Raw genomic sequence first — 12,694 nt, forward strand, 5'->3', positions numbered from 1 at the left:
CAGTATTTATATGTTTTAAAAATCGTGCACAAAAAATAGCTTTCTCATACCAACTCTCACCTGAATGATTTTAAATCAAATTGTAAGCATATACTGTACTATTAGCAGTTTCACCTACAGAATAGATCTGTTTGTCCAACCACTGTAGAGCGGACCACCCTATAATAATAATGTTGTTTACAGGACAGGAATGAATTACCTTGTGTGGTGAGCCAATAATTCTCTAGCAGTTGGGCCAGTTGTCGGTCTCTGAGACAAAGAGCTCATGTATTCGAATACTGACAAGACACTGAAAATGTTTTCCCCTGAAACGATAGCTGGTATTTATTATAATTACTAAAACTAATTATAGCACTGGTTAACTTTAATCCTTGGATTCCTCCAATTATCTATCGTAAGGTCTTGGTTGTTTGACACTGTAATCATGTATCTACTGTAAATTAAGGTACCTTATTGACTGACTTTTTCGACAGGCTATGGGAGATGCGGTCACAAAAAATACTGTAAACTTAATGAAATAACTTTGTACTAAAGAGAAGTGTCCAATCACTGTGTATTCCAGTCTCATCTGAAACTTGCTGTGTAACAAAAGTGTTGTATTTATTTATACCATATTTTTAATAAACCACTTTCAAAATGTTGGAAAGAAATTCATGTCTGCCTTTATAAATCAGCATAATCTTACAGAGTGTGTCTCTATGACCTGTGCAGTGTTTTCTTCAGCCCATTCCTCATCTTGCAAGATTTAATAGTATCCAAACTGTCCCTATTTCTTCCCCTCCAAAGAGTGTTTTTTCCGATCACTATAATTTATACAGTAGTTGCAGCCTCTTAACAAAAGATACACTGCACCAAAGGACCCATTGTAAAAAGATTAATTATCACCATTACCTCTCCCAGTTCCCTGCAATTACTTCAATTGTAGTTTCCAACATCGAAAAGCACTTAAATCAGTGGGACTTTGTCACATAACCTACAAGAAGATGTTTTGTGTTTCCCAGCTCAGTAGGAAATGTGTTTTTGTCGGCACAAATGTCCTCTGAAAATCTCATTTAAACTGGTAATGTGATTTGGAAATGCACAGCATTCCTTTTGTGCAGCTGTGAGTCAGTCCACATGACTGATGATACAATGTCAAGGAAGCAATTGGTTGTTTTCCTGACCTCAAACACACAACATGTTATCAACTACAAGGATGTATGTCACATGTGCACAGGTTAGTTAAAGATTGTAATCAAAAATGCAAACTATGTCACCAAAAATGCAGCTCAGGATCTGAAGACAGTTCTTTGCTTTGTTGACAGTAAATGAGCCTATAGGAATGGTGAGAAATGGCATCACATGCAAGTTGCAAAGTTAGCGCAATGATGTCAAGGCAGACTCCACCAACAAGGACCTCACTGGGAAAGTGTTTTTAACCACAACTATGTCTTTTATTAAAGGAATTTCCAACAATACTCAGACTGAACATCGTCGAAATGTTCATTCTTTCATTATCGCAGAAATGTCCAGAGCAGAGTCAGATGTGTGACACAGTTCAGAGAAAGATGAACTGGAACCTCAAAGTGAGCAGCAAAACCAATATATTTCTTTGACAGTGACCAGACAAGCATTCTAAAGATAAAGTGCTTAATCACAATTTCCTTTTTCCCATGCCACTAAAAAAGTGTTTTTTTTTGTTTCAATGGGTCAATTCAGTCACAATCAACTGTACTGGACAATTAAACTATTTACACCTAATAAAAGTTTGGCTCCAGCGCTAAGCCTGCAAGTATCGAGAACAAATGTACTAATGGTGTACCAATAAGGGTACCAATAGACACCCAGTTAAACAAAGACTCCAACGATAATCAAAGAAAAGCTAACATGGCTGCATTTGTAGCCCTTAAGGCTATTTAAGCCGCTGTAACAAAGCTAGCTTTAAATATTTGCTTTGACACAGATGTGACACGATTGTGAATTTATAATATTAGTTCTACTGCTTTGGAACTATAAATGATGTAATTGCTATTAGCACCTCGATGTGCAGCATCGAAAAAAGGAATGTGGTTGAATGACTTTTGACAGTGCTGTGTCATGCTAGCAATGTTTCATTGAAACTGCTAATTAACAGAGTGAATCAGCGCCCATTTGCCAATATTTTCAGGGATTTAAACTTATCATGGTCATGGTTGTATTCAAATTGAATACCATGATCAGTTTACATCCTTCTCTTTGAGAGGTTAAAGTTACAACCACAGCACTCTGCTAAGTAAAACACCTTTATTAAATCGACTATTTCATTAGAAGGTTTAAAAAAGCAACGGCTAGCTGTGAAGAAAATATTTATTTACAATTTTTTTTAAAACTGGGATGAAGATAAATAACACAAGTTTAACCACCAGTATGTGAAAGGGTTTGTCAAATATTTATGTAAATGGACTTGAGCTTGTATAACACTATTGTAGTCGTCTGAGCACTCAAAGTGAGTTTTACACCACATGTCCCACCTACCCATTCACACCTATTCTCAAACATCAGAAGTAACTAATCCTATTCATACACATTCATACGCCACCGACGAAGCAGCAGGAGCAATTTGGAGTTAAGTGTCTTACCCAACGACGCATCGAACATGTTGCTGCAGGAGCTGGGGATCGAACCTCCGACCTTCCGAGAGACGACCGACTCTACAAACTGAGCCACAGTCGATGTTAGGGAGACAGATTATCTCAAAGTATCTCAGGATTCAAATCATCCGCCCACTCCTCCATACATTCACAAATATAAAAAGACATTTAAACATTTCTCGATATCCCACATCCCCAACCTAAATCCAGCCCGACTCCAACTTGATCAAACCACTATATTCTTTATTTGTGGCCTCAACTACTCTGCTTCAATAATTCATCAAACTAAGTGTGGATGTGACATCATGCACACATGTAAAAACATGCAAACTCAAATCTATAGCCCATACAACACAGTTACACATGCTGAGTTTGCCTGTTTGTGTTTAATACTTCAAACGACTGCGCTACATCTGAAATAAGATTATCCAGAGAGCAGGCCAGCTCACGCTCTATTTATCCCCTGAATTCTTGTGCAAAGATGCATGGTTTGTTTTGTGTGTCACAGCAAATTTATGGTTCTGGTCTGGTTGAACACAACAAGATGGAAGACCGGGTGGATATACAGAGACACAGATGAAGAAACTCAGATACAAATCTACACTCAGTGTTAAGAAACCACTTTAAAATCACAAGTTTACTTTATGGTTCTTCCACACCACACTCACAAAGTAAGACTCTCTCTGTTTAAGTTCTGCATTACACAAAGATAGAGGTACACATGATCGGATTAAACACAGTTTACAGTCTTGTCCAAATGGATATTCTCTGCTAACTAATTAATTAGGTAATAAGTAATTAGGATTCATTTTCTGTGGACCCATGATGTTTATGTGAAGAAAAAAAAAACATGCTAACTTAGTTTCTTTGAGTCTAGGAAAGTTGAGAATTTTCACAGAGTAAGCGGAATATTTGACCTGCTGGTGACAGGTCAATATGTTCAGGAATGACCAAAGATGTAGAAACTAATCCTCAGGGCACCATGAATGACTGAATAAAGTTTCATATCAATCTTTCCAACAGTTTTTGAGATACTTCAGTCTGGACCACATAGGTTGACCTGACAAAATACATGACAAACATTACCCTCAATTTAAATCCCACAGGTCTATGGAAAGGCTTATCATGATAAACCACATCGCCACTGATGGCATATTGTGTAGGTGTGTGTCATGATGTAACATGAAAATGTCTCAGTGCTAATCTAAGATCTCTGTTAGCTTTAGTGTGACAACTGTTATAGAGCAGATCTGGAGCACGGCCTGTTATCAGTTTGAACTTCAACATCATTGATTAAAGATGTCATTTCCTGCTTATGCAATGACAGATTATTTTAATGATTCTTTTTAAACATTCATTTATTTCAATGATTTTATCAAGTATTATCACTAGAACATGTCCTCCTGATTTAAAAAAATGCACTATTTTATCCTCTTGGCTTGTGTCATTCTGTGATGTAGGACATGTAAACTATGTCCATTCAAATTGGCTCATGACAGGCACTCAGCCCTTACGCTGAAGGGTTAATGAGACTATGAGAGATCTGTACTTCCATGAACAAAAGCCAGACTATATCCTCAAAAGGAGGAAGCTGGTGTTAAGCAAAGCTGACATCAGAGTACTAAGAGTTACAAAATGTAGATGTCTGGCAGGAAACGGTCACATGCTGGACACTGAGAGCAGTGACTTCAAAGTATCATTACGCTACATGTCTGGATGTTAGCTCTGGACTTTTAACACACTTTCATTTTGACACTGACATTCAACATTTTGCAGATAATACCGCTAATTTCCCAGCTTTTGTGTGAGGGAATCCAAGAAAGAGTCAGAGAGACATTATTAGTCAGGGTAAATTATTGCTCTAAGACAGGGGTGGGCAACTGGCGGCCCATCAACCCTAAACGTGGCCCCTCAGGTCAACTTTTACATATCAATTAATTGGAAACATGAAGAAAACATGACAAAATCTGCCATGAAATCATGAAAACCAGAAATATGTCCATAATAATATTTGATCACTGGTATATTTTGAGACATAATCGACTGTAATCGTTTTTTGTATCCTACAGTTTGGCCCTCTGGCAGTGAGAATTAAAGGAATGTGGCCCTTGCTGTGACCAAAGTTGCCCATCCCTGCTCTAAGATATCATAGGGATAATTATAATTGAATGGTTGGTTATTATGGAGCAGAGGGTGAAATAACAAAAACTCCCTGCAAGATGAGACTTAGAGACATGGGTTTTCCACTTTGGGAAAATGTATTATTACAATATTACGCTATTCAGTGATTTAGGGTTAGATTTAGTGAAGTTAAGCAGACAGTATAATGCAGTCTGCAACTGAAATACAGTGTTTTTTTCTCTACCTTTTCCTCCGTATGTTGATGTGTGAATTATTTGGTGTAAAGTAAAAGAGAACGTGACTTCAGATGTTGCTTTCTCTCATGTGGTTTATTGGTCCCTAATTGGTGTATAACACAAAATTGTAGTTCTTTTAAGCTTTAAATGGGTCATGAGTTTAATGGAGAAGTAGGCTACAGTAATAGTATTTGTGCGGGGTTTGGTTTGGGCCGTGGTAGAGGGGCTCACAGTGATATCTTTTCACGGGGCCTAGAAGTCTTGGCGATGCCACTGCTTAGGGAAACAATGCTTGTTTGGTTCAATACGGTTTCATACAGAGAAACCCAGATGGTTAATTGAATCTCCGAAAACCACCATGTACATTTTACGAAGACTTCTTTGCTTTCCAAAGACTCCCCCTTTTTCCTTGTAAACTATCACAAGAATTACAACAAAGTGTCATTAAGTTATCCATAAAAGCTAATCAAGGCGTGTTAAATACTGCAGAGGGTTTCAGAATGTAGTGTGCCCCTGTTGAAAGTCATGGTGGTTCTTTTAGGAGAAAAACACTTGTGCATACAATGTTGATGTAAAGCAAACCCCCAGTGGAATCCATAGCTTTGATTTCTAAAGGCTCTTTATTCATGTGGCATCAGTATCACAGGCTGGGTTTTTTTTTCAAAACCAAACTTGGTCCTGCTGTATTTCTTCGTCAGCTGGGGTAATGATTGGCTTTTTGGATTAGCAGATTTTAGATTGGTAATTTACTGCCCTCTGTCAGAGGACACTTAAAGACTTGTTGTAACCATGTAGTCGTAGTGGTTACAGGATCTTAATTGATTTCAAATCCTTTATAAAGAAATGACACCTGGAACTAGAGGGCACATCATGTTAATGTTCCTTTACAACCTCATGTTTCTATCAGCATCTGAAACACTTACTCACACAGTCTACTAAAACATGTACACGATACACATGTGGTTAACTCTCACCTGCCCCACTGTCCATTGATTTAGTGATTCCCTGTCAAATGCAGTCTGTAGCTCCATCCTCACTAGGATAGACACATGTCATGCAGCAGATGTTCGTCCTGATGTTGAGTTTACCCTGAAGCCCCGCACCGAGTCCAACGTCAATCATATTGTCACCATTAATCACTGATGAACATAATGAACGAATGAACAGATGAATATAAAGGGAGGGATGTGATGTGATGGTTCTATTGACATATAGATCATCAGCATTGCGAGCATGTAGAACTACACTGATCAGGGTCCATGTGTAAGCCTGTGAACACTGAACCTAAAGAACAGTAGGAGGTGTGTTAGAGGGGTCAGACCACCAGAAGTCCATGTCAGCTGGGAGATTTGATGACTGTGGTCTGTGGCAGACGGCGGACAAAGAGGGCGGATAGCTGGTCAGCAGTGTGCGTCTGGATGTTCAAGTGTGTGTGTGTGTGTGTGTGTGTGTGTGTGTGTGTGTGTGTGTGTTAGATTTTCATTGATACAACTAAGAAAGAAAAGAAAGCTAGAGAAAAAATAGTTGAGTCTTTAGTAATAAATTACATTTTGTTTTGCGATTTATCTTCTGTTATCTAAGTGAGGAGTTTTAAATGGGTTATGAAACCGTCTAAATTTTGATCTGATGATTCACCAAAGCAAATCCAGACCATAAGATAGATTAGTCATATCCCTTGTGTTATTCTGAAGTACGTGTTAATGCTGACATCAGGTCAGGCGTGAAAAGTGATTTTAAGTTTGATATTGTCTGGTATGTAACCCAGTTTACAGAAGGCAGGTGATTTACAGATTGCTGCATTTACAGGACAGGATCCGTAAGACAACACCAAAACCTACAAAGTGAGTGTTTCTCAGAGCTGTTACAAAAGAACAACAACATCCTGCCCCTGTGCGATGATGTCATGAGAAAAACACAATGCAAAATGAAACCCCAGATTGGAGTCAATTTACAAAATTCCAGCATTCAGGAAACAAAACAAGTTGTCAAAGTTGGCTGCAGTTCTCGCCAGCCTTTGCTCTTTTCAATGAAGAATAGAGGAACAAACACTTTCCAGGTTTTGGATGATCCTGTGCAGGTCATAGCAGATTTGATAACTCAACAAGTTATTCTGGCAATATATAATCAGAAAGTATCTTTAAATAATTATCACTTTGATCAAATAAAGCCAGCAGGGATGTTTCCAACAGGAATACTCACATTTGATCTAATCTTAAGCTGTTGACATTTTTTTTGTAAACAAATAAATACCACCATATCTTTTCATTTAAAAACTAGACGATACTTGTAATTTTAGGTTTGTATGATTGAAAGAATCTCAATGGGGTAACCCGGGGTAAGAAAACAAGGGTGTGAGCTGGAAAAGTGTCCTCTTTACTTGTTGTTCTTGCTTGTTTATTGTAATTAGAGCTATACATGAAACTCTCTGATGGGGAAGGGGGAGGGGAGAATGCACGTCAGACCACAAAGACAAAAAATGTTTGTTGTGTGTGTGTGTGTGTGTGTGTGTGTGTGTGTGTGTGTGTGTGTGTGTGTTTGTGTGTGTGTGTGTGTGTGTGTGTGTGTGTGTGTGTGTGTGTGTGTGTATCTTGGAGAGCAGCCAGAGAGGTGGGGGTGGGAGGGCAGTCAGCGTTTTTCAGACTTCATGAATGAGGCCCCACTGGAGCCAGCTTCCTGTGTGAGGGCTATAAAAACAAAACCGGGGCTGAAGAATGCCGAGTGCTCCCACGTTCCTGAACGTTCTGTCAGGTATACAGGACACGCAGCAGGTCCTACTCTCTTTCCTTGGCTAAACAGAAAATACAACAATTCCCACGATGCAAAGCCATAATAAACACAAGCACATGCAAATGTACATCTCTGAAGGTCAAAGCTGGGCTAGAAGAGTCTGACAGATGTCTCACAGAAAAACAAAGAAAAAGGAAGAGGAATTATCTGACTACAGGAGAGAAAAAAAGAGGAAGAGGAGTAGGAGTTGGCTGGCAGACATAATGGTGATGAACGCTGGTTGAAGGGCCCCCTCCAATTGATTTTTGCCTAGGGCCCCAACAGACTCTAGAATCGCTACTGTTTGTTGTGAGACGACAGCTAACTCAAATGGAATAGTTTCATTCCTTTGGGGGTCAGAGAGGTTCTCAAAAAAGATATAGAGTTCATCCTCTGGGGACTATGACTATCATTAGGAAATTTAATGGAAATCTTTTTTGTCTATAAACGAAATACATCATAAATAGTAGCAGCATATAATAAGAAAGTTTCTTATCAGTGCAGTAAATAATGTAAACCAGCTGGTGTAATCTGAATGAAAACTATTTATAGCTTTAAGGGTGCTGCTGTGCTGAGGTCAGCGGGTGATATCATGGGAGCTGCTGACCAAGCCCACATGTGTGTATGGTCATACTTCCCTGCAAAACCAAGAAGTGCTTTTATCACAACTGCGTGTAAGCAAAATATAGTCTGGAGAAGAAAGAGAGAAAGATGATTCAGCTCTTTTCTTAATACAGACACATTTCAAGGATGATTCATATAATAGACAGGAACTAAAAGGCAAATGAAAAAAAACTAAACTGAAATGCTGCTGACTTGACTCTTGAAAAAGTAAAAATAGCATTACAGATATCGAAATCAACAGACGTTTTGGAATAAACCCTTTGACTTATAATCACTTTTTGGAAAGTGTAATGTAAATAAACCTCATTGGCCCAGATATCATGACCTCTGGGAGTGCTGTAAGAGCCTGTTAGAGTTAATTACATTTCAGCACGTTACACCCACACAGGCTGATACTTTACTTACTGCTCTGTCTGTAAAACTATCAGGTGCTTTTTAAAACCATTACAGAAAAGGTCAGGCATGTTGCATTCCAGGAATAGCAAAAGAAGAAGAAATAATCTTAACATGATTTTTGCTCCGTAACAGGTGAACATGTTTGCTCATGCCGTCGTCAACCATCAACAGATTATCTTTCTGACCAAACTTTCCGGTTACACAGACACTCAAAAGCAGCTCGCACAGAGTGAAGAATGATGATATTTTTCACACATATGAAGACAGGGGATATATCATTTTCTATAATATCTATTTTTGAATAGTAATATACCTATTAAGGTGAAGATTTCCAGCTCCAAATTTAAGTTTCCAGTCCGGGTTTAACCGGTGCAGTAATCTTCAGAAAAGAAAGTGAAATTCACAGGACACGCGCATACACAGTTTTTTTTTTTAACATGTGAAAGTACCACTGGGACTGTTACATTAAGCCAGCTATTGGGAGAGATTTCTGTGTTTTTTGTCCCCTGAGAATGTGAATCTGTGTCAGCCCAGATCCCCAGTGCTCTGTGTCCCCAATGATCTGGAGCCTGTCAGCTCTGTCAGGACAGGGTCTCCCCTCTGCCTCCGTTGGCCCAGACTCTGATCAAAGGCCAGCACTGGCTGTAATTGAAAACAGATCCAGCCAGCAGGAATATGCTGAGTACAGACAAACGCCTTGCATTCCAAAGCCATGAACTCTGCAGAAAGAGACAGAAACAATACATGAAGTTTGCCTTACAGATGAAGAGGAAGGGTTGGGGTGATGGGGGCAGGCTCTGTTCTGAAAACCTGTAATGCATGATTTTTATCTGTCTCTGCACACAAGCACAGTCAGCCTTGCATGTTATTTTTTAGTACCAGCATTGAAAAAAAATAAGAACAGGTAACACTGTTCTCTGAAATGGGATCATAATGATCGAACCATTTCATCTACATGTCAGCTGAACTGTTTGACACATTTGAGCTAGAATTAAGCCCGAAGCAACACACTGTGAAGTGTTACTTCAGACATGTGCAGGTGCTTTATCAAAATGCACGCTTGAAGTGATGAATATGTTAATTTAAAAAAATCTACATTTTCGCTTTACAACTTAAAGATTCCTCTGATGTATTTCACACTCCCATTAGTTTTATGATTGAAATCTAAGTTTAACCACTTAAAAACTTGTGGCCTATTTGCATGCATTCTCTGCAACAAATATCAACACACTGCTTATCGTAAAGCAGCTATAATTCATATACAGTATATCAACAACTATACACAGCATTTTAATGTCTTTTTAGCGCATTTTTTTTTGGGGGGGGGGGGGCTGCTAGTGTGGTCCAACTGGGGCACTTACTCATGACATACCATTAGTTAACCCTTTATATCTCCAATAATCACACCTACATTAATTACATTGATTTAAATTCAAATGTATAAAATATGTTATATTCCTGTGTATAGATTTTCATCCTTAAAAAGTAACAATCAGATTTGAAGGGTGGCCCTGGCAACTCCTGACAACCCCTTGAGCCTCCCCTGTTATTTAGTTGACAACTTTGAAGGTTTTTTTGTACCTTTGTTTTAGTTAACCCCTCAGTGCTCTCGTAGCCAGTTGTTAGTGGTGGTTAGTTAAATGGTCATGAACACACCACATACATTCACCAGGTAGAACAGAAACACAAGTGAATTAATTTAATTTGAAGTAAGGACCGCTAACATTTAGTTATCTAAATCCTATTTTTCCAGCACAACTAAAGCCCTTTACTAAAGGTCTACCCAGGAACACCAGACAGCAGCTGTTCAAACACATCATGTAATAACAACATGGCCTGTTCTTTTTCATACGCACACCTGGACTTGAAAAATGGTATTTAATCTCAAACAAACCATTTCCTTTTAACAGAAATCCTGTGTTTGCTTTTGCACTTCCTCTTTCAATATGGTAGAATTACAAGCAGGGGTATGAGGATGAATAGAGGGATAGGGATGAAATCCTTGTGGTTTTCCTTGGGGGCTTTTCCTGGCATTATAATGTCACATTTAATCAGCGACAGGATCGAGGAGAAATCAGGGTCAAGCACACAATGACGTTTGGTGTGAAATGACTTCATGGAGTGTAAGTGCTCTAAAGAGAGTGCATTAGTTACAAACAGCAGATTTCAAATGATGCACCGGTGTCATGGTTGCAATGAGGCAGAGATGAACGATATGGAGGATAACTTGGGTGTGTATAAAAAGGCATAGTGACATTTTCAAATGTAGAAGAACCCAAAGTCCAAGTTTTGAATTTTTCTTTTGTCTTTTTCACGTAATAATCAGACCTGAGTGTTGCACAGAGAGGGCGCAACAGGAATTGGGCGTACTCAAGGATGTCGAGACACTGATTCAGTCCTTATGAAAGCATTGTGGTCAGCAGCGGTGTCTGTGCCAGGTCTGTAGAAGGGGAAACCCTGTTCTCTCAACTCCTGTTCTGCCTCTCAGTGCCAGCAACTGAAGCAGAATGAAAACAAACACATTTCATGGTTTGGTCACGAGTAAACAAGGCTTATGAAACTGAAAAACACCCCAGAAGTATAAAGACTCATTTTAATTAATAAAAATGAATGAAAATAAGCTGTCATATATTTTTTTTTCTTTGTAAATGAGCAGCTGGAATAGGGCTCGTCCAGAGTTTCTCAGTTTTGGGCGCGTCACCATACTGACGACAAAGGTACAGAATGTTTCTGGGTCACAGTGAATTCCAAAGCACTGCTGTAAATTCAAAAAGGAGTCATCCAAGTCTCACAGGAGCAGCGATGACATTTTACCAAAGAAACATGATGCTTCTTATTAGAGCTGAAATGCTTTGACTGCTTTGAAAATCAAACTCATTCCCGTGTGTAACATCTCTGTGATTTCACTAGTGTCATGCTCTTTCATCAACCCCCCCCCACTGTGAAGTTCCCCTCCACTGCCGCTATTTTGGCCGCCACTTTTGTCACACTCGATGTTTGTGCCTGTTGAATGTGGTCAGCTGCACCGTCTGAACTGACATCTGTTGTTTCCTGTATTTTAGACTGTGGTGAGTAAAATGATCCGATAACACAAAACAATTTCACCCTGCATGTTCTTGTACTAAACGATAACCAAAAACCAGAAACGACTGTAACATGATTGGTCTAGACATATGCAGAACTGTCACATGTATGTAGCAAGTGGAGCTGGGTGTTTCATTTCTTAACCAAATCCTCTTTTCGTGGCCTTATGTTCTCAACATTTATCAGTTTTACTAATTCAAAAGAACCAAAGCATACGGCCCAGAACAGCAAGAATATATCTAAAAAAAAAAACAGGAGCACCCATTTCCTCAGGCATTGGCAGTATTGACAGAAGGCCTGAGGGATGAAATTACTAAAGGCTCTGTGCATCTTGTTGAGTTGATGTAGAAAATAAAATCCTGAGATTAGAATAGAAAAATATAGGACTTAAAAGGGAGAAGGAAATGTGTGAGTTAGCTCCCACATGCCAGGATATTATTAGCCATGCTAGCAGTGTACCCCATGTTAATGTTGATCCTTCTGTTCATACCAAAATATACATCTGTAGAATTGAATACCATCAAATGTTGAAGCTTTTTGATGAAGTGCCATGATTTTTGGACATTCCCGGCTTCCAGAGGATAATTCCCAGACTTTGTTGTCGCCCGGACTTTTCATCTAGACCTCCATGCAACTTCAATACACGAGTGAAATATCTCGACATATACATAAATATTTATCACTTATCTGTGTGCATGGGTTGGTTCTCAGATGATGTATCCTGTTGACTTTGATGATTTGAGTCTAATGCCATCTTATAAATCTACATACTGTTCATAAGTAGTTTTAAGTGAGTATTTGAGGAAGGGCTTTTTGGAATTTTTGGTGTTGAACTTTTGCAGACGAGGACGGAGTGGA

Source organism: Labrus mixtus, chromosome 5, assembly GCF_963584025.1.
Source record: "Labrus mixtus chromosome 5, fLabMix1.1, whole genome shotgun sequence".
NCBI classification, from domain to species: Eukaryota; Metazoa; Chordata; class Actinopteri; order Labriformes; family Labridae; genus Labrus; species Labrus mixtus.